Source organism: Ranitomeya variabilis, chromosome 2 (assembly GCF_051348905.1).
Source record: "Ranitomeya variabilis isolate aRanVar5 chromosome 2, aRanVar5.hap1, whole genome shotgun sequence".
Taxonomy (NCBI): domain Eukaryota; kingdom Metazoa; phylum Chordata; class Amphibia; order Anura; family Dendrobatidae; genus Ranitomeya; species Ranitomeya variabilis.
The window spans coordinates 674520273-674543944 of record NC_135233.1 but is presented as its reverse complement, the minus strand read 5'-3'; the positions used below and the strand labels follow the sequence as shown (position 1 = coordinate 674543944).

General features: G+C 44.2%; 1 long non-coding RNA gene across 1 annotated transcript in view; it reads left to right on the top strand.

Moving 5' to 3' along the window:
- Positions 1–4100: 4100 nt before the first annotated feature.
- Positions 4101–23672, top strand: part of LOC143809822 (uncharacterized) — a 36679-nt gene continuing 17107 nt past the window's right edge. The window contains exon 1 of the long non-coding RNA XR_013222473.1: positions 4101–4160. This is a non-coding gene — a long non-coding RNA (uncharacterized LOC143809822). The remainder of the gene's footprint in view (positions 4161–23672) is intronic.

Genomic DNA, 23672 nt, shown 5'->3' with positions numbered 1-23672 from the left:
TAATGCAGAGTTGTTATTGAATCTGGAAGAAAGACTAGAAGGGTCCAGCTACTATTCATTATGCCACATCATAATCCCAGAAGTAAAACTTGTGTGATGTTCCCTAATGAAATCCTGTTCATAACATTAATCACATGATATCATCAGATTAGAACAAAGGTGCATAGTGATGCATTCTGTCCTGCAAAGGAATTTATCATATACCAAGCATAAGGTCTCAAACAGTTCCTACACAAGCCATTAAAGGGCATTTCAAGATACTAGATTGTGAGCCAGATGTCCAGCCATAGGTGTTGCATTGACCTCCACTCACCACTCTCACGCAAAGCAAGACAGCAATGGATGCTGCAATTGAGGTATATCCTCTTCAGTGATAAATATTCTTTAATCTTGGACTCAACAAATGATAGCCAGAGACTAGTCTGGAGACCACGTGAGCAACGTCATGAAGAGGCATTCACAATGTGGAAGTGTCCTAAGTGCCATGTTGCAGCGTCATACTACGGCCGGCATCGTCTCTGGACTTGTGTCCCATCTAGCACATCTTGGACGTTATTGGTCAGCAATTACAAAGAGCTGCCAGCAACAGAGCTTGATGATATATGCCCAAGTGCATTTAGTGTGGCAGAACATTGATAGCATGCCAAGGCTTGTATGTGGAAACCAGGAGGACAATAAAGACAACAGGAAAGCGGAGGGGCCGTGGCAGAGCCAAACACTGTACGCACAAGCCCGCCCGATGCACTGAGCTATGATTTTAAGAAAACTTAAAACCCTGATTACACAAACGTATTTCTTCACCACAGATATCTTTTTAATCAGTATCACAGTGACAGTAAAGACATGTGAGTACGTTACTTAGCAAAATCCAGCTGACGGGTTCCTTAACATAACATCAAAGGAAAGAGGGTACTCAGAGAGGAATTGCTTGAATGTTTTTTATTTTTTGGTGTATTTTATCATATACAATTTTTTTCAAATCGATCCAAGTCCCTTCGATATAATATATAACTGCTGCACGCTACAGGTTTAGTATAAGTGATTATTTTAAAATTCATATAGATAAAGAACCCTGGCACTCACACAATCTGGATTCTTTTATTTTAGCTCCTCATGAGCTTTCAACAGTTTTTTATTTTAAAATTCAATCTATTTTTTGTATGGACTACAAATTTCACAGGTGTCAGTCCCTAAACATACATACCAACAATATACAACAAATTTAGATAGTGTAGGTCATTATGCTTTCAGCTCACAGAACTGAACACTACATCACATATAAATCCTGAAATGGTAGCAAGCGCTTGTGTAAAATTATATTAAGGTAAGGGAGTTGATCCTATTCCAATTGTTTATTCTTATTTTAAGGGTTTGCTCACATTAGCATATAAATCAGATGAGTGCAATGCGAGAAAACATTGCATTGCTCTCTGACCAATGTTATTCAATATGTCAGTGCTCATCTGGGAGTTTTTCCTCAGCTGCAAATGGTCTGAGGAAAAGGCCCAATAACCAGGGACTTTCCAAGCCTGAAAATATGAGATCACACCTTTTTTTTTACCCTTTTCACCTTTTCATTTTTTTTTACTATTTATTAGGTTAAACAAGACTATACACCCTTTTGTGCCTCATGAAAGGCACTAAAGGGTTCAAGTTTATAATATGTAGGGGCCTTGTGAAATTATACACTGCTCAAAAAAATAAAGGGAACATTTAAACAACAGAATATAACTCCAAGTAAATCAAACTTCTGTGAAATCAAACTGTCCACTTAGGAAGCAACACTGACAATCAATTTCACATCCTGTTGTGCAAATGGAAAACAAAAGATGGAAATTATTGGCAATTATCAAGACACACTCAATAAAGGAGTGTTTCTGCAGGTGTGGACCACAGACCACATCTCAGTACCAATGCTTTCTAGCTGATGTTTTGGTCACTTTTGAATGTTGGTTGTGTTTTCACACTCGTAGCATGAGATGGACTCTACAACCCACACAAGTGGCTCAGGTAGTGCAGCTCATCCAGGATGGCACATCAATGCGAGCTGTGGCAAGAAGGTTTGATGTGTCTGTCAGCGTAGTGTCCAGAGGTTGGAGGAGCTACCAGGAGACAGGCCAGTACACCAGGAGACATGGTGAGGGGTATAAGAGGGCAGCAACTCAGCAGTGGGACCACTACCTCAGCCTTGTGCAAGGTGGAGCAGGGGTAGCACTGCCAAAGCCCTGCAAAATGACCTCCAGCAGACCACAAATGTGCATGTGTCTGCACAAACGGTTAGAAACCAACTCCATGAGGATGGTCTGAGTGCCCGACGTCCACAGATGGGGGTTGTGCTCACAGCCCAACACCGTGCAGGATGCTTGGCATTTGTCACAGAACACCAGGATTGGCAAATTCGCCACTTCACAGATGAAAGCAGGTTCACACTGAGCACATGTGACAGAGTCTGGAGATGCTGTGGAGAGCGATCTGCTGCCTGCAACATCCTTCAGCATGACCGGCTTGGCAGTGGGTCAGTAATGGTGTGGCGGGCCGCACAACCCTCCATGTGCTCGCCAGAGGTAGCCTGACTGCCATCAGGTACCGCGATGAGATCCTCAGACCCCTTGTGAGATCATATGCTGCTGCGGTTGGCCCTGGGTTCCTCCTAATGCAGGACAATGCCAGACCTCATGTGGCTGGAGTGTGTCAGCAGTTCCTGCAAGATTAAGGCATTAAAGCTATAGACTGGCCCGCCCGTTCCCCAGACCTGAATCCGATTCAACACATCTGGGACATCATGTCTCGCACCATCCACCAACGTCACGTTGCACCAAAGACTGTCCAGGAGTTGGGAGGAGATCCCTCAGGAGACCATCCGCCGCCTCATCAGGAGCATGCCCAGGCATTGTAGGGAGGTCATACAGGCACGTGGAGGCCACACACACTATTGAGAGCATCATTTCCTTGTCTTGAGGCATTTCCACTGAAGTTGGGTCAGCCTGTAACTTAATTTTCCACTTTGATTTTGAGCATCATTCCAACTCCAGACCTCCGTGGGATATTAGTTGTGATTTACGTTGATAATTTTTAGGTTTTATTGTTCTCAACACATTCCACTATGTAATGAATAAAGATTTATAGCTGGAATATTTCATTCAGTGATAAGTAGGATGTGGGATTTTAGTGTTCCCTTTATTTTTTTGAGCAGTGCAGTTGTGATCTTAATATCACAGACCGTATCTGTTACTAGGAGCAGAGGCAGAAGTAAGCGAGACTGCCAATGCTTGCAGAAGTTCTATGGCATGTTCCCGACAACCTACCAGCCAATTTCTAACAAAACTGCACAACTGTGTGCTTAAAGAGATTGATGTACCTTTTGATTTTAAATGCACTTTAAGCCTGTGACTGTCACTGGTATGAATTACCCGTTTTTGTGTCTCTGGATATAAAGATGGATTTTGGACTTATGTACTTTTAATGAAAATGGAATAAAAGTTATTTTTTATGGATATCACCCACGCTGGACTTCTGCTTCACCTTTTATGTTCGTTATAATAAATATTGATTTTGTTTTGTTATTTTATTGTTTAGTATTATTTCAATATCAAAATATTGCATGATACTGTTTCAAGGTACATTTCATTTGCAGTACAAAATGATGATACATTTGTTGACTACTTTAGCATATTAATCAATTCTTTTATAGAAAAAAATATATAATTAAAGATTATTTTTACAATATCTTCATGCACCTCTACAAGAAAGCTTGTATTGTGTCAGGACTGGGCTATTACATAGGTATTAACTATTCTGCAAAATATAAAAATACACAGAGCAGTTTAGTATATAAATCCAATTGTTTGGGGAATCTTTAAGTTATCAGAACATCCACTGTAATCTGATGCTTTTTTTTTTACATGTGTGAGGGTATGTGCACACGTCCGGATTTCTTGCAGAAAAAGTTTTTTTTTTCCGTTTTTTTCGCGGTTTTTTTAGCATTCTGCAAGCGTAATTAGCTTGCAGAATGCTAACGTTTTCCAAGCGATTTGTTATACTGTTTGACAAGTGTGACCAACTTTTTACTATAGATGCTGCTCATCGCAGGTCCTTCACCGCACACCAGCTACAGGAACCGAAGCGGCAGCATGCACCTGAGAGGCGGGAAGACATCGAAGGTGAGTATATCACTATTTTTTATTTTAATTCTTTTTTTTTTTACCACTTATATGGTGCCCAGTCCGTGGAGGAGAGTCTCCTCTCGTCCACCCTGGGTACTAACCGCACATAATCTGCTTACTTCCCGCATGGTGTGCACAGCCCCGTGCGGGAAGTAAGCAGATCAATGGACTCCTAGGTGTGCAGAATCCCCGCAATTCCGCATTTTTATAATGAACATGTTGCTTTTTTTTCCGCGATGCGATTTTTTCGCGGAAAAAAATCGCAACATTTGCACAAAAAATGCGGAATACACTGTAAATAATAGGAGGCATAGGTTAGCGTTTTTTTCGCGTTTTTATCACATTTTTATAGCGAAAAAACGCGAAAAAACCGCGAAAAATCCTGAACGTGTGCACATGGCCTTACCTGTTGATGCAGATAATACACACAACAGGTGAATAGTACATCAATTACAATTAATGAAGATAAGATAAAACAAACATATCAGTATTTGTAAGTCAAAGAATGTGACTGTGGTTTATGCTTGTTTACATCTTAATATAAAGTGAGAATAAATAAGAAGTGGCCTGTGAAGTTGGTGAACACTGAGGCTATGTGCACACTTTGCGGATTTTGCTGCGGATCCGCAGCGGATTTGACTGCTGCGGATCCGCAGCAGTTTCCCATGAGTTTACAGTACAATGTAAACCTATGGGAAACAAAAAACGCTGTGCACATGCTGCAGAAAAAAACACGCGGAAACGCAGCGGATTACATTCCTCAGCATGTCACTTCTTTTCTGCGGATTTTCACCTGCTCCAATAGGAAAATGCAGATGAAAAACCGCAGAAGAATCCGCAGTAAAAACTGCGATAAATCCGCAGTAAAAACCGCGACGGGTTTTCACTGCGGATTTTGGAATTCCGCTGCGGAAAAATCCGCAGTGGAATCCGCAAAGTGTGCACATAGCCTGAGACTTACTGAGAAAATATGTGTGCAGAAGGGAGTGTGTATCCCATATCTGTCATAAATGTGTTTATTTTATTTTCTCCAGCATGTCTTTGGCTAATGGCTACATTTATGCAGGGTAATGATTATCTTTGTATTCTTTTTGTTACAGTTCAGTGTGATAATGTAGGCTAGTAATTAGGTAGAAAAGCTAAATATATGCTATATCTGTACATCTGCCCCCATAGACTGTTTATAGATAAAGAGTTCTAGGCTATTAAACCACAGTAACCTGTAGAAAACTGTGGTTCAGTGATTCTGCAGTATGTCCTCAGTTATATTTACACTAACTATTGAACCCGTTCTACACCCTGGTGGCGAGAGTCTCTCTCTCTATCCCGCCTCTCCCCCTCCCCTTTTCTGTTACCCTCTCTCTTTCCCCTCTCTCTTCCCCCCTCTCTTTCTGGTACCCTCTCTGTCCCCCTCTCTCTGTTATCCTCTCTCACTCTCTCCCCCTATCTTCTCCCTGTCTATCTGTTACTCATTGTCTCTTCTACTCTCTCTCTCCCTCTCTCTCTTACCCCCTCTCTCACTACCCTCTCTTTCCCCCTCTCTCTCCCCACCCTCTCTGTAATTCAAATTCAAATAGGCTTTATTTGCAGTACCAAAATACAATTAGTGTTGCCAAAGCAAGAAAAAAGATGTGTGTCAAGGTAGGGGATCAGGGGTTTGGGATGTTGGGGGGCATATTTTTGGCAGTAATAGTCCATATTCTCTATATCTCTTCCTCATCTCTCTCTCTCTTCCCCCCTATCTCTATATATCTCTTCCCCCACTCTCTTCCCCTCTCTCTATATCTTGCCCCTTCTATATATCTCTCTCCCTCTCTATATGTCTTTCCCTTCCTCTCTCTCTTCCCCCTCTTTCCTCCATCTCTCTGTATCTCTTCCACTCGCTCTATATATATATCTATTCCCCCTTTCTCTCTTCCCCCTCTCTCTCTCTTCTCAGTGTCTCTATCTCTTCCCCCTTTCTCTCTACCCCCTGTCCCCCTTTTTATTTCTTCCCCCCTCTGTCTTTCCCTTTCTCTTCCCCCGCCCTATCTCCCCTCCAGGCCCCCAGTGGTGAAGCTGCTGCTGCTACAACCGACATCCTGACATGCGCTGACTACAGCGATTTCACCTGAGGCGTTACACAAAAGGATACATCTCCAGTTAGATTACAGATTCAAAATGGAAAATAGCTATTTTTTTATTTTTTATTTTTTTTTAATTGCACTATTTCGTAAAAACTTGCTCATTTAAGTCATTTACTTGTGAACTTTACTGAGTGCTTCTAGATTGCAAACTCTTGTGGGCAAGTCCTTCATGCCTTTTGTTGTTAAGTAGTTTGTTAAAGGGAAGCATTAATCAGCAAATGACCTAATGTTCAAATCAGGTTTAAAAAAAAGGAAATGATGGGGAAGAGGACAATGATGGGGATGGAGAAGAAGACAATGATGCAATGGGGAGAGGACAATGATGGATGTGGGGGAGATGACAATGAAGGGGGTGGGAATTGGATGGGAGTAAGGGATGGGGAATTGGGATGGGAGTAAGGGGGCTTATAATGGACTTATTAACAGTAGAGATAGGCAGACCCCTGGATGTTCGGGTATGGCGGGTCCGGCCAAACAGTAAAAAAAGCTTGGGTTCAGGTAACAGAACAGTACCCTAACCCTATTCACTTGAGTGGGGGCCCCAAATATCCAGTGTTTGACACGTATCATGTGCATGACAGCGCGGCAAACACTGCTTCTGATCAGTGGTAAAATCATTACCACCGGTCACACAGCCATGGTTCCTATGCTGCCAAACAATTAAAGACATTAACAAATTCACTAGACTCCTTACCGTTAAGAGACATTTTTTCACCGAGTCACATACTGAAAATGAAAGACATTCCACTCCCTCTTTTCCAGCACAAGATACGTCGGCCCGTTCCTTAAAACGGGTGGGGAACCTCAGGCCTCTGGGCCATTTATGCCCTCAGGCCCCCAAGCAGATTCTCAGGGACCGCATTCTTGGGAAGGGAGGTGTATTTTGATTACAATCAGCTCATTAATTTCTTCTTGTTCTGTTAGCACACACATACAGTGCTCACTACTCAACACTGAAGGGCATGCAATGAAAGATTACATCCTGAAATCAGTGCCAGAGTTAGGATGTACTTTTTAGGCGGAGTTTGTACAGCCCCCAAAGGATTGTATAAATATCCAAATGGCCCTTGGCAGAAAAAAGATTCCCCACCTCTGCTTTAAAGGAAAATAATGCAGTTTTAACCATTACATCCTTGCAAGATTACAAGAATCATACGGACATGTACAAGATAAGGACATCACAGTTACACCCAAAAACTTAATGTGACATGCAGAAATAGTGCTAACTGCTGTTGCTTCAAAAGTATCCAGCAACTAGAGGGGTTAACACAGTCACAGGAGACAGGGAGTGGTTAGCAGAGCCCCAGGGGTATTGTGGGAAACTTGTTTACTGTTCTGGCAGCAGCCAACGGATGAGTGGTGTGTTTCTGTGATCTCTTACAGAAGTTCAGGCAAGTGAACCATAGGGACACAGAATTCATTTACAGAGTGGAGTTGGGCTGACCCCCTATACTGCTAGTTGAGAAAGTCTAACAGGAGCAGGAAGATAAGGACTGGAAGAAGTTGTGTTACAGGCATAATCTCCCTTAACAAACCCTCCCCCTCCCTCCTCCATTACACTGTGCTAGAAGGAATACTGTGCTTTTGTAAAGAGTCTTGATCTGTGCTGAACTGTGCTATCAAAAGAGACTGTTAGTCAATGTGCCTCTAAGAAGCAGCTGTACTGTTTATAAAGCCTGTACTTAAGAGACTTGAATTGGTCTGGATGTGCTGTGACATTAAACTATACTGTTGATGTTCATGAGGACTCTATCAATTGTATCTGTGTGAGCAAGTGGATCCATCTTGTGCCTGAAGATGCTTCAGTACATGGTCGCCCTGAGTAATGGTTCACTCAGAGTTCCAAAGAATTCATGAGACCTGTCCTGCCCCTATCTGAACCTACACGTAACATTGGTGGCCTGTACCGGGATTTCTGAGCGGGAATTAGCATGTACAGTTGTGGCCAAAAGTATTGACACCCCTGCAATTCTGTCAGATAATACTCAGATGATGATTGCAAACACAAACTCTTTGGTATTATTATCTTCATTTAATTTGTCTTAAATGAAAAAACACAAAAGAGAATGAAGCAAACAGCAAAACATTGATCATTTCACACAAAACTTCACAAATGGGCCAGCCAAAAGCATTGGCACCCTCAGCCTAATACTTGGTTGCACAACCTTTAGCCAAGATAACTGCGACCAACAGCTTCCGGTAACCAATGAGTTTCTTACAATGCTCTGCTGGAAAACTGCTCCAGGTCCCTGATATTTGAAGGGTGCCTTCTCCAAACTGCCATTTTTAGATCTTTCCACAGGTGTTCTATGGGATTAAGGTCTGGACTCATTGCTGGCCGCCTTGGAAGTCTCCAGTGCTTTCTCTCAAACCATTTTCTAGTTCTTTTTGAAGTGTGTTTTGGGTCATTGTCCTGCTGGAAGACCCATGACCTCTGAGGAAGACCCAGCTTTCTCACACTGGACCCTATATTATGCTGCAAAATTTGTTGGTAGTCTTCAGACTTCATATAGCCATGCACACGGTCAAGCAGTCCAGTGCCAGAGGCAGCAAAGCAACCCCAAAACATCAGGGAACCTCCGCCATGTTTGTAGGGACCGTGTTCTTTTCTTTGAATGCCTCTTTTTTTCTCCTGTAAACTCTATGTTGATGCCTTTGCCCAAAAACCTCTACTCTTGTCTCATCTGACCAGAGAACATTCTTCCAAAACCTTTTAGGCTTTTTCAGGTAAGTTTTGGCAAACTCCAGCCTGGCTTTTTTATGTCTCGGTGTAAAAAGTGGGGTCTTCGTGGGTCTCCTACCATACAGTCCCTTTTCATTCAGACGCCGACGGATAGTACAGGTTGACACTGTTGTACCCTCGGACTGCAGGGCAGCTGGAACTTGTTTGGATGTTAGTCGAGGTTCTTTATCCAACATCTGCACAATCTTGCGTTGAAATCTCTTGTCAATTTTTCTTTTCCGTCCACATCTAGGGAGGTTAGCCACAGTGCCATGGGCTTTAAACTTCTTGATGACACTGTGCATGGTAGACACAGGAATACTCAGATCTTTGGAGATGGACTTGTAGCCTTGAGATTGCTCATGCTTCCTCACAATTTGGTTTCTCAAGTCCTCAGACAGTTCTTTGAGCATGGAGAAAAGAAAGAAGACCAATGTGGTACACACAAGGACACAGGACAGAGGTTGAATCAACTTTAATCCATGTCAACTGGCTGCAAGTGTGATTTAGTTATTGCCAACACCTGTTAGGTGCCACAGGTAAGTTACAGGTGCTGTTAATTACACAAATTAGAGAAGCATCACATGATTTTTCGAACAGTGCCAATACTTTTGTCCACCCCCTTTTTTATGTTTAGTGTGGAATTATATCCAATTTGGCTTTACGACAATTCTTTTTGTGTTTTTTCATTTAAGACAAATTAAATGAAGATAATAATACCAAATAATTTGTGTTTGCAATCATTTTCAGGAAGAAACTGAGTATTATCTGACAGAATTGCAGGGGTGTCAATACTTTTGGCCACAACTGTTGAGTGAAAAGAGGCAAATTGACTGGAAAATACAGCAGCACAGCACCTAATCTCAACTCTGCTACACCTGTTAAAGGGGACCAGCGCTAAAGCAGCACAGCACCTCAACTCAACTACACCAGTTAAAGGGGACCAGCCCTAAAGAAAACTCACAAGCAGCAATGGATGTGGAAATACAAATGGACAGGATCAGTGAACTTCTTCCGTTAACATCTAAAGAATTGAGAACAGTAGCAGAACAGGTAAAGCTGTCAGAAGAACACATCTCTAAAGCACGCTCCCACAGACAACTTGTAGCCGCCATTAATGCACAGATGGATAAGCTGGGGGAGAAAGAAGCTGAAGATGTCATGAGGCCATTCCTCCAGGAGCTAACAGTTTCTAACTGGGTTGAATTTGGAAGATGGAGGAGCGGCACCAATTACCAAGAGCGGGAATCTCCTTCCGCCGACAGAACTACAGGAATCGAAAGAACAATTCAAAGCCTTAACAACAGCCCTGCAGAAATCTACCCAACCCTCTGAACGTGTGACAGACTCTGACAGAATCTTTAATCTGCTTGGGTTTAATAAAACAGGAAAACAGTACTCTAAAAACACCACAAATCACCATAAGGAAAGAGTTCAAGATCTTGGGACAGATTGAAGAGTGTGAGCAGAAAGAGAAACTGTCTTATATGAACTTGTTGCACCAGATCAATGCAGGATTATTGAAAGGCTACCAGTCAGATGAGATCATTGAGGGGGTGGTGAAAATGATCAGCCCAGGACTGAACCTCCGCAGTATACTAGAGATAAAAAGTTAATTGACCCTACCACAGTTGAAGATGATTTTTAAAAGGACACTATAAAGAAGAGAGTCCTTCAGAATTGTTCCACCGACTCATTAACATCTTACAGAACAATAATGAATTACCCCAAAGTTTCTTGTTCAGAGCAATTGAACTTAAGGATAGACTGTTGTTCACATGCAGATATGTAGGGACGGAATAGAAATTTGATGCTGGGCTAGTCCAGAAGAAGTTCTTGAGATCGTTGGGAACAGGCTTAATCAGCAAAGATGTTAAGTTACGGCCGAAACAGTACCTAGAAGATCCTGGCATTCTGGATGAAGTCCTGATTGAAAAAGTGAATGAGGCAGCTAGTTTGGAGTCAGAGAGCGAACAGAAATTAAAGAAAAGCTCAGCTCCTAAAACCACCAAAATTAGTCAGCTGAAGTTGGAGACCCCCGGTTGCCAGTCCAAAGATCATGATGAAGACCTTCCAGTACCACCGTTGAGAGTGAACCTTAAACCACCATCAAAAGGGAGGACAGCCAGAGCTGACTGGGAAGAAGTAATAGTAGAACTGCGAGCTGAGCTGATGGAGGTGAAAGAGCTGATTCGTTACAAGCCAGAATCTGTATCTCTCAAACCCAGGAGTGGGTTCCAATACAGAAGATACCCGGCTTGTGAGGCGTGCCGTTCATCAAATCAGAGTGTGGTATGTGTTCACTGTTCAAGATGTGGTGAGGAAGGACATTATGCCAAGGAATGCCAATGGTCATTTGGGTTAAAAGACAGGAGGTTGCCAGTGCAGGGAGACTGGTAACCGCAACACAAAGAAAGCCCCAGAAGCAAATCCAAATCCCACCAACCCCCAGAACAATGCATGAGTTAAAAAACAGCTGCGTCAGCACTATCCCAAAGTGTGTTCCCATCTACAACAGCTAAAAGAGACACAGGGGCATCAGTTACTTAATGCCCAATGCAGAGGTCTAACGTCAGACTCCTGGGAGGAGGATTCCTCGGTCAGTAAAGATAGCCTCATCAGCCTAATCAGTGAAAGGTGCTATATACAGTGCCAGCTAGATGGACTCCTGGTAAAAGCACTGTGGGACACAGGAGCCCAAGCAAGCCTTTTAAATGAAAAATGGAGAAGGTGCCACCTACCACATACCTGCCTTCGGTCACTAAAGGAACTCTTAGGACCAGTGGAACTCCATGGCAAAACCGTCAACCAGACCGAAATTCCTTTCATAGGCTGGGTGGAAGTGACTTTCCAACTCAGGGCCATGAAGAACAGCAACACCATCGAGCTTTTGGTACCTTTTCTCGTGAGCAGTGATCAGAACATGGCAGAGGATCCTATCCTGGGTTGTAATGTAATCAATGAGGTCATCATGAAACACAAGTCAGGGCCACTGATGGTGGATGCAATTGCCACATCGTTCGCCATACCCAACGCTGTGGCAGAAAATGTGATTCATAGAGTAAAGAAAGCACAGAATACATTGAACCTGAAAGAAGTCATGGTAGGCCTGCGCACAACCATTATCCCTGCAAACCAAATGATGGGAGTGAGGTGTGGAGTCCGGGTGGAACTGGGAAGAAAAGTCCAGAAGAAACTGTTAGTGCCAAAAGACTCCTCTGAGCTTCCAAAAGGCCTAGTTCATGGTGAGACTGTGCTTATGGCTCCTACTGGTGGGTTTGCCTGAGTGACAGTGTCGGTGATGAATACCACAAAATTAGACTGGATCCAAAGACTGTGTTAGGTCACATTGAAACCATTGAAGCGGTATATCCAGCCAATGTTAGACCCGCCCATTGGTCTACCATGAATTCAGTCCCCCCACCAAGGAACAGAAGTGCCCAAGGGAGGAAATTGCATGACCCACCTCGGGTTCCTGGGATCCCCAGTACCCCTGGAACACTTGTGTGCTGAAGATCTATCGGTAGCAAAACAGATGCTGAGAGAAGAGTGTCATGCATTCTCTAAAGATGACTCTGATATAGGCTGTATTCCGTCATTACAGTTGAAAATTAATTTGAAAGACACGACTCCAGTAGCCAAAAATTACATGTCAGTGCCGAAACCATTACACCGTGAAGTGAAAGAGTATTTACAAGATGTTGTAATTCTTGCTGTGATTCCTGGGAACTAAACCAAAAGTCAGTACCTGATCGACACCCGATACCAAAGATCCAAGATATGCTGGATAGCCTCTCAGGGACCACCAAGGGTTTGTCGGGGAGTCCAGTAGACCCTTGACAGCATTCATCACACCATGGGGATTATACGAGTGAATCCGCATACCGTTTGGGCTCAGTTCAGCTCCAGCAGAATTCCAGAGGAGCATGGAGACATGTTTAGAAGGATTGAGGGATGATATCTGTCAGCCGTTCTTGGATGACAATGTGGTACACAGCAAAACCTTTTGAGAGCATGCTTAACACGTGAGGACTGTACTTCAGCAATATCAACAACACGGAGTTAAGTTGACCCCAAAGAAGTGTGAACTGTTCAAAAGGCAAGTCCGATTTCTAGGGAAAATTGTCTGGAGAAGGATATACCATGGACCCAGCAGATATCGTTCCGGTACTGGGCTTGAAAGACAAGCGGCCTTCTACTGTCGGGGAGGTGAGGCAGATCATAGGATTCCTCTCCTACTATTGTACTTATATCCGAAACTTCTCCAGGATTGCCACCACTATATCTACTCTTGGGGGATGACAGAGTCAACAACACCCATGGAGAAAAAGAAGAATGCAGGCAGGACCGGACTTAAAAGTAACAATGCCATTTCATCCCAGCAGCTCATTGTCTGGACATCAGACCACCAGGAGGTATTGGAAGAACTAGTGGATTACCTAGTAAAACCACCCATACTGGGATATTCTGATTTCAACTTACAATTTGTTCTTCATTGTGATGCTTCTCAAGTTGGACTGGGATCTGCACTTGTATCAGCATCAAGATGGGAAATTGAGAGTCATCGGTTATGGTTCCAGAACATTGACAAACGCCGAGAGAAATTAACATCTACATTCTGGAAAATTGGAGTTCCTGGCATTAAAATGGGCTATCTATGAACAATTTAGAGATTATCTCTATTACAGCAAAGAGTTTGAGGTTTACACAGACAATAACCCCTTGACCTATGTTCTCACTACAGCCAAACTAAATGCAATGGGTCAGAGATGGGTAGCTGAACTAGCTGACTTTAATTTCAGAATTAAGTGTAGGCCAGGGAAATGCAATGTGGATGCTGATGGACTGTCGAGAATGCCACTAGAGCCTGAGAAGTTCATGCAAGAATGCTCAGAGGAAGTAAGTCTGGAAGCTATTGAGAGCACTACCCACGCAGTACAAGCTCATCAAGAGGAAGATACACCATTGTGGGGTCATTGACGGTGGAAACTACTGTTAAAGCAAAAGAACGAGATAACCCCCGTCCATTCAACAACTACCAAAAAGAACAATCCATAGAGCACAACAGGAAGATCAGATAATTGGCAGAGTACTTCCTTATGTGGACCAAAATCGTTTTCCAAGTAAATGAGAGATAATGAGTCACCAGCAGTATTGGTTTTAGTTAAAGAATGGACGAAGCTCTACCTCAGTGAAGATGGTATCCTGTATCGTAAAGGAGGGAAAAAACAGCAGTTGGTGCTACCAAGAGTGTACCATAGGTTGGTCTTTAAATAACTCCATGAAAACATGGGACACGTGGGATTGGAAAGAACAACAAACTTGATCCGTGAAGGTTTCTTTTGGCCGTACATGCAGAGAGATATTGAGAGGTCCATGACCAGGGAGTGTGGGTGTCTGAAAGATAAACATCACAACACATCAACCCGGGCACTTATGGGCAACATTCAGACTACGTATCTGTTTGAGATGGTCTCAATAGACTTTTTACATCTCGAGACATGCAAGGGAGGTTATGAATACATCTTGGTGGGGATGAACCATTTTATTCAATTTGCTCAAGCATATGCCACTACTAATAAATCTGGTCGAACAGCGGCAGAGAAGATCTTCAAAAATTTTGCTTTGAAGTTTGGGTTCTCTACGAGGTTACACCACGACCAAGGAAGAGAATTTGAGAACCAGCTCTTTGCCAAATTAGGAGTAATTAAGTACTGTAGAATTCATAGATACCATACAACGCCCTATCACCCAGAGGGTAATGGACAAGTGGAACATTTTAACTGGACATTATTGTCAATGCTGTGCACTTTAACAGCTGATGAGAAGAAAGATTGGAAGAGTTCTCTGTCAAAAGTGGTACTTGCATATAACTAACAAGAGCGAGGCAACGAGTTACTTGCCTTTCTTCCTGCTGTATGGACGATTGCCAAGACTGCCAATCGACATCATGTTCGACACTCTGGTGTCAGAGACTTACAAAACATATCTGGAGTACGTTTGGAAATGGAAGGAACGGATGACAAAGGCATACAACATAGCCTCCAAAGTGGCTACCCAAGGGCAGAGCAAGAGTAAGGAGTACTATGATCGAAAATGGTACGGAGCAGAATGAACACCAGGAAGTCGGGTGCTAGTCAAGAACGTACGTGAAAAAGGTGGTCCAGGAAAACTTTGTTCTTACTGGGAAGACAAGGTGTATGTGGTCATAAGGAGGAAAGCTGATGACAGTCCAGTGTATGAAATCCGATTGGAAACGGGACAAAAAAAAAACAGAATAGTCCATCAGAATTTACTACTACCCTGTGATTATCTCCCACCACAACAAGTCTCCCCAGAAGTAGACTGACATCGATTGAGATGGACTACTGGACTACCACAGACTGAAGCTCCGGAGGTGGATAGTGACTATCATACCGCTGCTACCGCCTCCTCGCTCGCTCCCGGCCTCTGCTTCTCGTGCGCACGCGCATACCAGGTTCAGTGCTGCGTGTGTGCACTTCTGATCTTCTGTTGGCGCTCCTCTTCGTCTCCTCTATGGTCCTGGAGGACTAGTACCTGGAAGTCGGTTCTCCTTATTGTCCTCTCTATGGTTCTGGAGGTCTGTTACCTGGAAGTGCTACCCTGCCTTTAGGTATTTAAACTGCTTCCTGCCGTCCCTCTGTGCCTGGTTATCATTTGTTCCTTCAGGTGTTCCTGGCCGCTCTTAGTCTCTGTGAAGTTCGTTTTCCCTCTGACTTTGGGTTTATCCTGTCTTTCCTGTATCCTGCTAGCCTCTGCGTTTCCTCAGTTCCTCCGCCAGTCCCTGTACTGCTGCATTTTACCCATCAGTCCTGTTTTACCCATCAGTCCTGTTTCTCTGCAGTTCTCACCTATCCTGTGGCCCTACTATCTCCACCTCTTCTTGGTCTTCTCCCGTCCTGGTCCTCAAGCTACCGTGGCGATAGTCCCTCACGGGCCTGCCCCTAACTCTCCCTGTATAGGGGGCGGTCTATCTGGTCAGCTCATCTGAGAGGGGTTCATCGTCGCGGTCTAGAGGGACCACTCTCTGTTTTCCCTCTTTGAATCGTCACACTTAAATAGGACTGCACTCAGGTGACATCTGAGTGCAGCCTGATTCTTACAGCATAACAGTATAACCAGGCCATGGACCCCGCTGGTGTCTCTGCCACTCAAAAGCAGTTATTTTTTTTGCGGGAGAACCAGACTAGAATCATGTCCTTTCTCAAGAACATGGAGTCTCGTCTCGCGACGTTACAGTCTACCGACCCTGGTAACGCTACTCAGTTGGCGTCTCTTCAGCAAGAGTTAAGTCAACAACGGGACACTTAGTCCCATATTTTGAATTTTATGGCCTCAGTCGATAATCGACTTCTCTCTCTTCAGACTGCCGCTTCTGCTCCTGTACAGGCGTCCGCTCCACAGCCCTCGCTCCGTCTTGCCAGGCCACCTCGGTATGGTGGGGATCCTAAATTATGTCGCGGGTTTCTCAATCAGTGTCAACTACACTTTGAATTATCCCCACTACTGTACCCAACTGACCGAGCTAAGGTGGCTTTTGTGGTGTCCCATTTGGAGGGCGAGGCTTTGGCTTGGGTGAACCCTCTTTGGGAGCGAGATGATCCAGTGGTTTCTCAACTTGCTTTTTTTTTAGACACCTTCCGCAAGGTGTTTGATGAACCTGGTCGTCTGGTATCGACTACTGAGTCCCTTTTCAACCTTAGTCAGGGGACCCTTTCTGTAGCTCAATATGCCATCCGTTTCCGGACTCTGTCCTCTGATTTAGGTTGGAATAATGAGGCTTTGGTGGGAGCATTTTGGCGAGGTTTGTCTTCCCACATTAAGGATGAGCTGGCAGGGCGGGATACTCCTTCTGCTTTAGATGACCTTATCTCTTTGGCGACTCGCATTGATTTGCGGTTCCAGGAGCATTCTCGTGAGGTTGTCAGAGAGAGGAGACCTCCTCGTTTATCCTCCGTTACATGTGGTACTTCTCTTTCCCAAACCACTGCAGCTTCTTCCTCTTCTTCCCCTGAGCCTATGCAGGTTGATCGCCTCAAGCCTGCCGAACAATGCCGAAAGGAGAGACTCACACAGGGCTTATGCTTTTATTGTGGCAGCGCTTCTCATCTTCTGCGTTCTTGTCCCCAGAAGCTGGGAAACGCCTCCGCCTAGGTCAGGTAAGAGAGGCCTCCCTAGGTAGCCATGATTCCTCTCCACCTTTGATTTTGCCAGTCATTTTACACATGGGTTCCAGTCGCTTCTCTCTTGAGGCTTATGTAGATTCTGGTGCAGCTGGGAATTTTGTTCAACTTGAGCTGGTCGAGAGGCTTGGGATTCCTGTCAGATCCTTGGAGGTTCCTAGGCAAATAGCTTCTGTCGACGGTCAGCCTTTGCGGGAGGTCGTTTCTTCTGTCACAGAGGAGATTGAGATTCAAATTGGAGCTTTAAATCGAGAAAAGTTGGCATTTTATGTTTTACCGTCTTTATCCCATGCATTTCTTTTAGGACTCCCCTGGCTAAGAAACCATGAACCCACTCTGAATTGGCGTACTGGGGACGTCCTATCCTGGGTACAGTTTTGTCAAAACAGATGCCTGCTTCCCATCAAGCCTGCTAGTCTCCCTCCCTCAGCCCCGGAACTAGCGAATCTACCCGCAGCTTATCACTCTTTTTCGGACGTTTTCAACAAAAAGGAAGCAGAGGTCTTACCTCCGCATCGCTCATACGACTGTCCGATAGATCTTGTATCCGGTTCTACTCCTCCTAGAGGTCGTATTTATCCTCTGTCACCCTCCGAGACTCAAGCCATGTCTGAATACGTTCAAGAGAATCTGGCCAGAGGCTTTATACGGAAGTCCTCCTCTCCTGCAGGCGCTGGTTTTTTCTTCGTCAAGAAGGACGGTTCCCTTCGTCCCTGCATTGATTACCGTGGCCTCAATAACATCACCATTAAAAATAAGTATCCACTTCCTCTCATCCCAGAACTTTTTGATCGTCTGCGTGGAGCACGAATCTTCACTAAACTGGATCTCAGAGGAGCCTACAACTTGATCCGAATTCATTCGGGAGATAAATGGAAGACTGCGTTTAACACCAGAGACGGTCATTATGAGTATTTGGTGATGCCTTTCGGCTTATGTAATGCTCCTGCAGTTTTTCAAGAGTTGGTGAATGATGTTTTTTGGGACCTACTTTACACCTGTGCAGTGGTATACTTGGACGACATCCTTGTGTTTTCACCGGATCTGCTTTCTCATAGGAGACATGTGCGGCAAGTTCTTCTCCGTCTGAGGGAGAATCATCTGTATGCTAAACTTGAGAAGTGTGCCTTCGAACAGTCGTCCCTACCGTTCCTGCGCTTCATCATCTCTGATTCTGGTCTGTGTATGGATCCGGCTAAAGTTTCTGCCGTACTCAACTGGCCACGTCCGCTTGGGGTTAAGGCGATTCAGCGTTTTCTAGGATTCGCTAATTACTATCGACAATTTATTCCTCATTTCTCCTCCTTGTCGGCTTCCATCTCTTCTTTGATAAAGAAGGGTGCCAATCCTCGTCTTTGGCCAGCAGAGGCTGAAAAGGCTTTTAATTCTCTCAAAGAAGCATTCTCCTCCGCTTCTTTACTTCATCGCCCTGAAGCTAATAAACACTTCTTCCTAGAGGTTGACGCCTCTGCTGTCGGTGCCGGAGCTGTGCTTTCTCAGAAGTCTTCTACTGGTCGTCTTGTGCCCTGTGGTTTCTTCTCCAAGACTTTCTCTTCTTCTGAAAGAAATTATTCCTTTGGCGACAGAGAACTTTTGGCCATTAAATTGGCTTTAGAGGAGTGGAGATATCTGTTGGAAGGAGCCTTACATCCCTTTGTCATCTTTACGGATCATAAGAATTTGGCATACATCCGTTCAGCGCGCCGACTGAATCCCTGTCAGGCCAGGTGGGCCTTGTTCTTTGCCTGATTTGACTTTGAACTTCGCTTCCTGCCTGGAGAAAAGAACTTCAAAGTTGACGCTCTATCCAGGTCCTTCTTGTCGGTGGACACTGAGGAGGAGTCCTCGCACATCATTGACCCCGCTAAAATCATCACACTTGCTCCAGTATCTATGACCTTTTTACCTCCGGGTAAGACTTTCGTTTCTGAGAGGAACAGGAGACGTGTGTTACTCTGGGGACATGCTTCCAAGCTAGCGAGACATGTCGGTTTCAAGAAAACTCTTGATCTAATATCTCGTTACTACTGGTGGTCGACTCTTTTGAAGGATGTCCAAGCTTTTGTGGTCTCTTGTCTTTCCTGTGCCAAGAACAAAGTACCCAGGCGGCTTCCTTTCGGGCTTCTTCTTCCTCTTCCTCTGCATACTGCTCCGTGGCAACATATCACAATGGATTTCTTAACTGATCTGCCTCGTTCCTGTGGTTGTACCGTCATCCTCGTGGTTGTGGACCATTTTTCTAAAATGGCACATTTCATTGCTCTTCCTGGTCTGCCTTCGGCTCCTGAACTGGCAAAGATTTTTGTTCAACATATTTTTCGCATTCATGGTCTTCCACAGCACATTGTTTCTGACCAGGGAGTTCAATTCACCGCTCGTTTCTGGAGATCTCTCTGTAAGTCATTGAACATTTCGCTTGATTTTTCTTCGGCCTATCATCCACAGTCCAACGGCCAAGTGGAGCGTACCAATCAGATCCTGGTTACTTATCTCCGGCATTTCTTCAACGCTCATCATAATGATTGGTCTGACTTACTACCATGGGCCGAGTTTTCTTATAATAACCACACCAGCAAAGCTTCTACCAAATCTCCATTTTTTGTCGTCTACGGACAACACCCTGGTCTTCCTCTACCAGTTCCTCCTGTCTTTACTGTGCCGGCGGCAGATCTTCTGTCTAGAGAATTCTCCAGAGTTTGGCAGGAGACCAAGTCTGCTCTCGAACTAGCTCAGCATAGGATGAAGAGGCATGCAGATAAAAGGCGTCTCGATTCTCCTGTGTTCCATCCTGGGGATAAGGTCTGGCTTTCTTCTAGATTTATTCGCCTTAAAATCCCTTCACATAAATTGGGTCCCGTTATATTGGTCCTTTCGAGGTTTTGGCACGTATTAACAACGTTTCTTACAAACTTAAGTTACCTGCCTCTCTTCGTATCCCTAATTCCTTTCATGTATCTCTCCTTAAGCCTGTAGTTTTTAATCAGTTTCATACCTCGACTCTTTCTTCACCTTCGCCTGTTTCCGCAGACAATGTTTTTGAGGTTAAGGACATTTTGGCCATGAAAAAAATTAGAGGTAGAACTTTGGTTTTGGTCGACTGGAAGGGTTTCGGTCCTGAGGAGAGATCCTGGGAGCCTCGGGAGAATATTCAGGCTCCCCGAATTTTAGCTAAGTTTCTTTCTGGCCTAAAGAGGAGGGAGGGATGTAAAGACGGGGGTACTATCATACCGCTGCTGCCGCCTCCTCGCTCGCTCCCGGCCTCTGCTTCTCGTGTGCGCGCATACCAGGTTCAGTGCTGCGCGTGTGCACTTCTGATCTTCTGCTGGCGCTCCTCTTCGTCTCCTCTATGGTCCTGGAGGACTAGTACCTGGAAGTCGGTCCTCCTTATTGTCCTCTCTATGGTTCTGGAGGTCTGTTACCCAGAAGTGCTACCCTGCCTTTAGGTATTTAAACTGCTTCCTGCCGTCCCTCTGTGCCTGGTTATCATTTGTTCCTTCAGGTGTTCCTGGCCGCTCTTAGTCTCTGTGAAGTTCGTTTTCCCTCTGACTTTGGGTTTATCCTGTCTTTCCTGTATCCTGCTAGCCACTGCGTTTCCTCAGTTCCTCCGCCAGTCCCTGTACTGCTGCAGTTTACCCATCAGTCCTGTTTTACTCATCAGTCCTGTTTCTCTGCAGTTCTCACCTATCCTGTGGTCCTACTATCTCCGCCTCTTCTTGGTCTTCTCCCGTCCTGGTCCTCCAGCTTCCATGGCGATAGTCCCTCACGGGCCTGCCCCTAACTCTCCCTGTATAGGGGGCGGTCTATCTGGTGAGCTCGTCCGAGAGGGGTTCGTCATCGCGGTCTACAGGGTCCACTCTCCGTTTTCCCTCTTTGAATCGTCACACTTGAGTGCAGCCTGATTCTTACAGCATAACAGTGACCTTGAAGTCAGATGAAGAAGAGCACATTGTTGTGCCTCTCGGACTGGCAAGGAGAGAAATGTACTATCCTCAGGAGAGTGAACTAAGTCCAGAGGCTCCAGAGTTTGAACCAAGGAGTACAGATGAAGTCCAATTCAGTTCTGATGATCAAACACTGATCACTGCAGAGACCAATCGACTCTCAGGAGGAGCAGAACCAGATGATTCAGAAGAAGTACAGGAACTTACAGAGGCAGTTCCAAGAGCATCTGAGGAAGTACAAGAAATTAGTGCAGCGGAAGAAACTCCTGCAATTGAAGAACCCAGGGTATCTGAGGAACAACCCATCAGGAGGATGTCAACTCCAGAAGTGAGGAGACCCGTGATGCTGATGTATGAGACACTTGGTGAACCAAGTCAAGTGCCAAGGACTGTCGATTGGAAACAGGTATCCCTGCCTACGGACAAGGTAAGCCCACCTGAGTGGTATTCACCCCTAGAGGCAGTATGGAAGATGTTGCCTGGTGGAAAGACTTGTTTTCATGCTGTGATTTTCCTTAAAAGATTTTGTAGAAACAAAGAACTGTTAAGGCCTAGTGAGAGAGAGAGCTGGTTGAAGACATACGAAAAGCTCCAGCTGAAGAGATGCTGTTTGTTTTAATTGTTTATTTCTTACAGAAGTCCTACAAGTAAAAGGTTGTAATAATAGGTTGTTATTAATGTTTATGAATATTATGCCAATATGTATATGAAGTGACATAACTCCCACCACTGTCTTAGATTTGGTCAGATCAATCAATTGAGGCAAAGGTCGAGGACGACATTCAAAAAGGAGGGAAAAGTGTGACATGCAGAAATAGTGCAAACTGCTGTTGCTTCAAAAGCATCCAGCAACTAGAGGGGTTAAGACAGTCACAGGAGACAGGGAGTGGTTAGCAGAGCCCCAGGGGGATTGTGGGAAACTTGTTTACTGTTCTGGCAGCAACCAAGGGATGAGTGGTGTGTTTCTGTGATCTCTCACAGAAGTTCAGTTAAATGAACCATAGGGACACAGGATTCATTTACAGAGCGGAGTTGGGCTAACGCCCTATACTGCTAGTTGAGAAAGTCTAACAGGAGCAGGAAGATAAGGACTGGAAGAAGTTGTGTTATAGGCATAATCTCCCTCAGCAACACCCCCCTCCCACCTCCATTACACTGTGCTAGAAGGAATGCTGTGGACTACTGTGTTTTTGTAAAGAGTCTTGATCTGTGCTGAACTGTCCTATCAAAAGAGACTGTTAGTCAATGTGCCTCTAAAAGAAGCAGCTGTACTGTTTATAAAGCCTGTGCTTAAGAGACTTGAATTGTACTGGATGTGCTGTGACATTAAACTATACTGTTGATGTTCATGAGGACTCTATCAATTGTATTTGTGTGAGAAAGTGGATCCATCTTGTGCCTGAGGAAGCTGCAGTACATGGTCACCCTGTGTAACGGTTCCCCCAGAGTTCCAAAGAATTCATGAGACCTGTCCCGCCCCTATCTGAACCTAGCGGCGTACATGTAACATCAACGTATTACCCTGTTTAATCTTGGGTTACATCACTTGCTTATTTCAAAAATTAGTAGAGAGAGACCTGAAGCTACTCCATGAACAAACTAAATCATCCTATCATCCCAGAAATATGAGTGGCATTGAATTCAAAGCTGAGAACTACAAGCAAACTTAAACCTCACAATCAGACAATCTGATAAAGGCAGATGTATTGTCATTCTTGATACCTCTTTGTTTATTAAATTAGCTATCAATATTCTTAAAGATTCATCTACATGCAGGTCGCTTACATCAGATCCTACCCTGTCATACAATGTATGTTGTCCCAAATTCTATGAGGGTGTCAGATTAGGAATAATTAATAATAAACTTTATTAATGGCTCCTACCAGATTACCCCATACTACTCATTTTCCATGGGCTTCCTAAAACCCATGAAGGGGTCTTTCCTCTTCCCCTTCACCCAAGTTATTTCTAGCATTGGGTCACTAAATGAAAATCTAAGCCAATGGGTGGATGAACACATTCAACCTTTTGTGACCAGAATTCCAGGTTATCTGAAAGATGCTTCTGCAGTATACAAGTTTTTAATCAATTCAAATGGAATGAACATTTCAAATTTATAACGTGATCAACTTATATTCCACTATCCCCCATCATCTAGCTATTAAGGTTATTGAGCATCACTTAGACAAATAAAGCAATTATTCCACTAATTTAAAATATTTTATCACCATGTGGAGCTCCTATTTATTACATCATAAATGTTTCATGTTTGATTCACAATTTTTTCTTCAAATACTTGGTGCACCAATGGGCTCAAAATTCTCCCCATCCCTTGCTATTCTTTACATGTCATGGTGGGAGGAAACATATTTTTGCGGAAAACAACCCCTTTACGAATGATATAGATTGGTTTGGGAGATTTGTGGACGACCTACTATTTGTAAGGCAGAGAAATTCCATTGACATTGCAAAATTCATGGTATATCGAAATTCCAATAATTTCAATCTCAGATTTA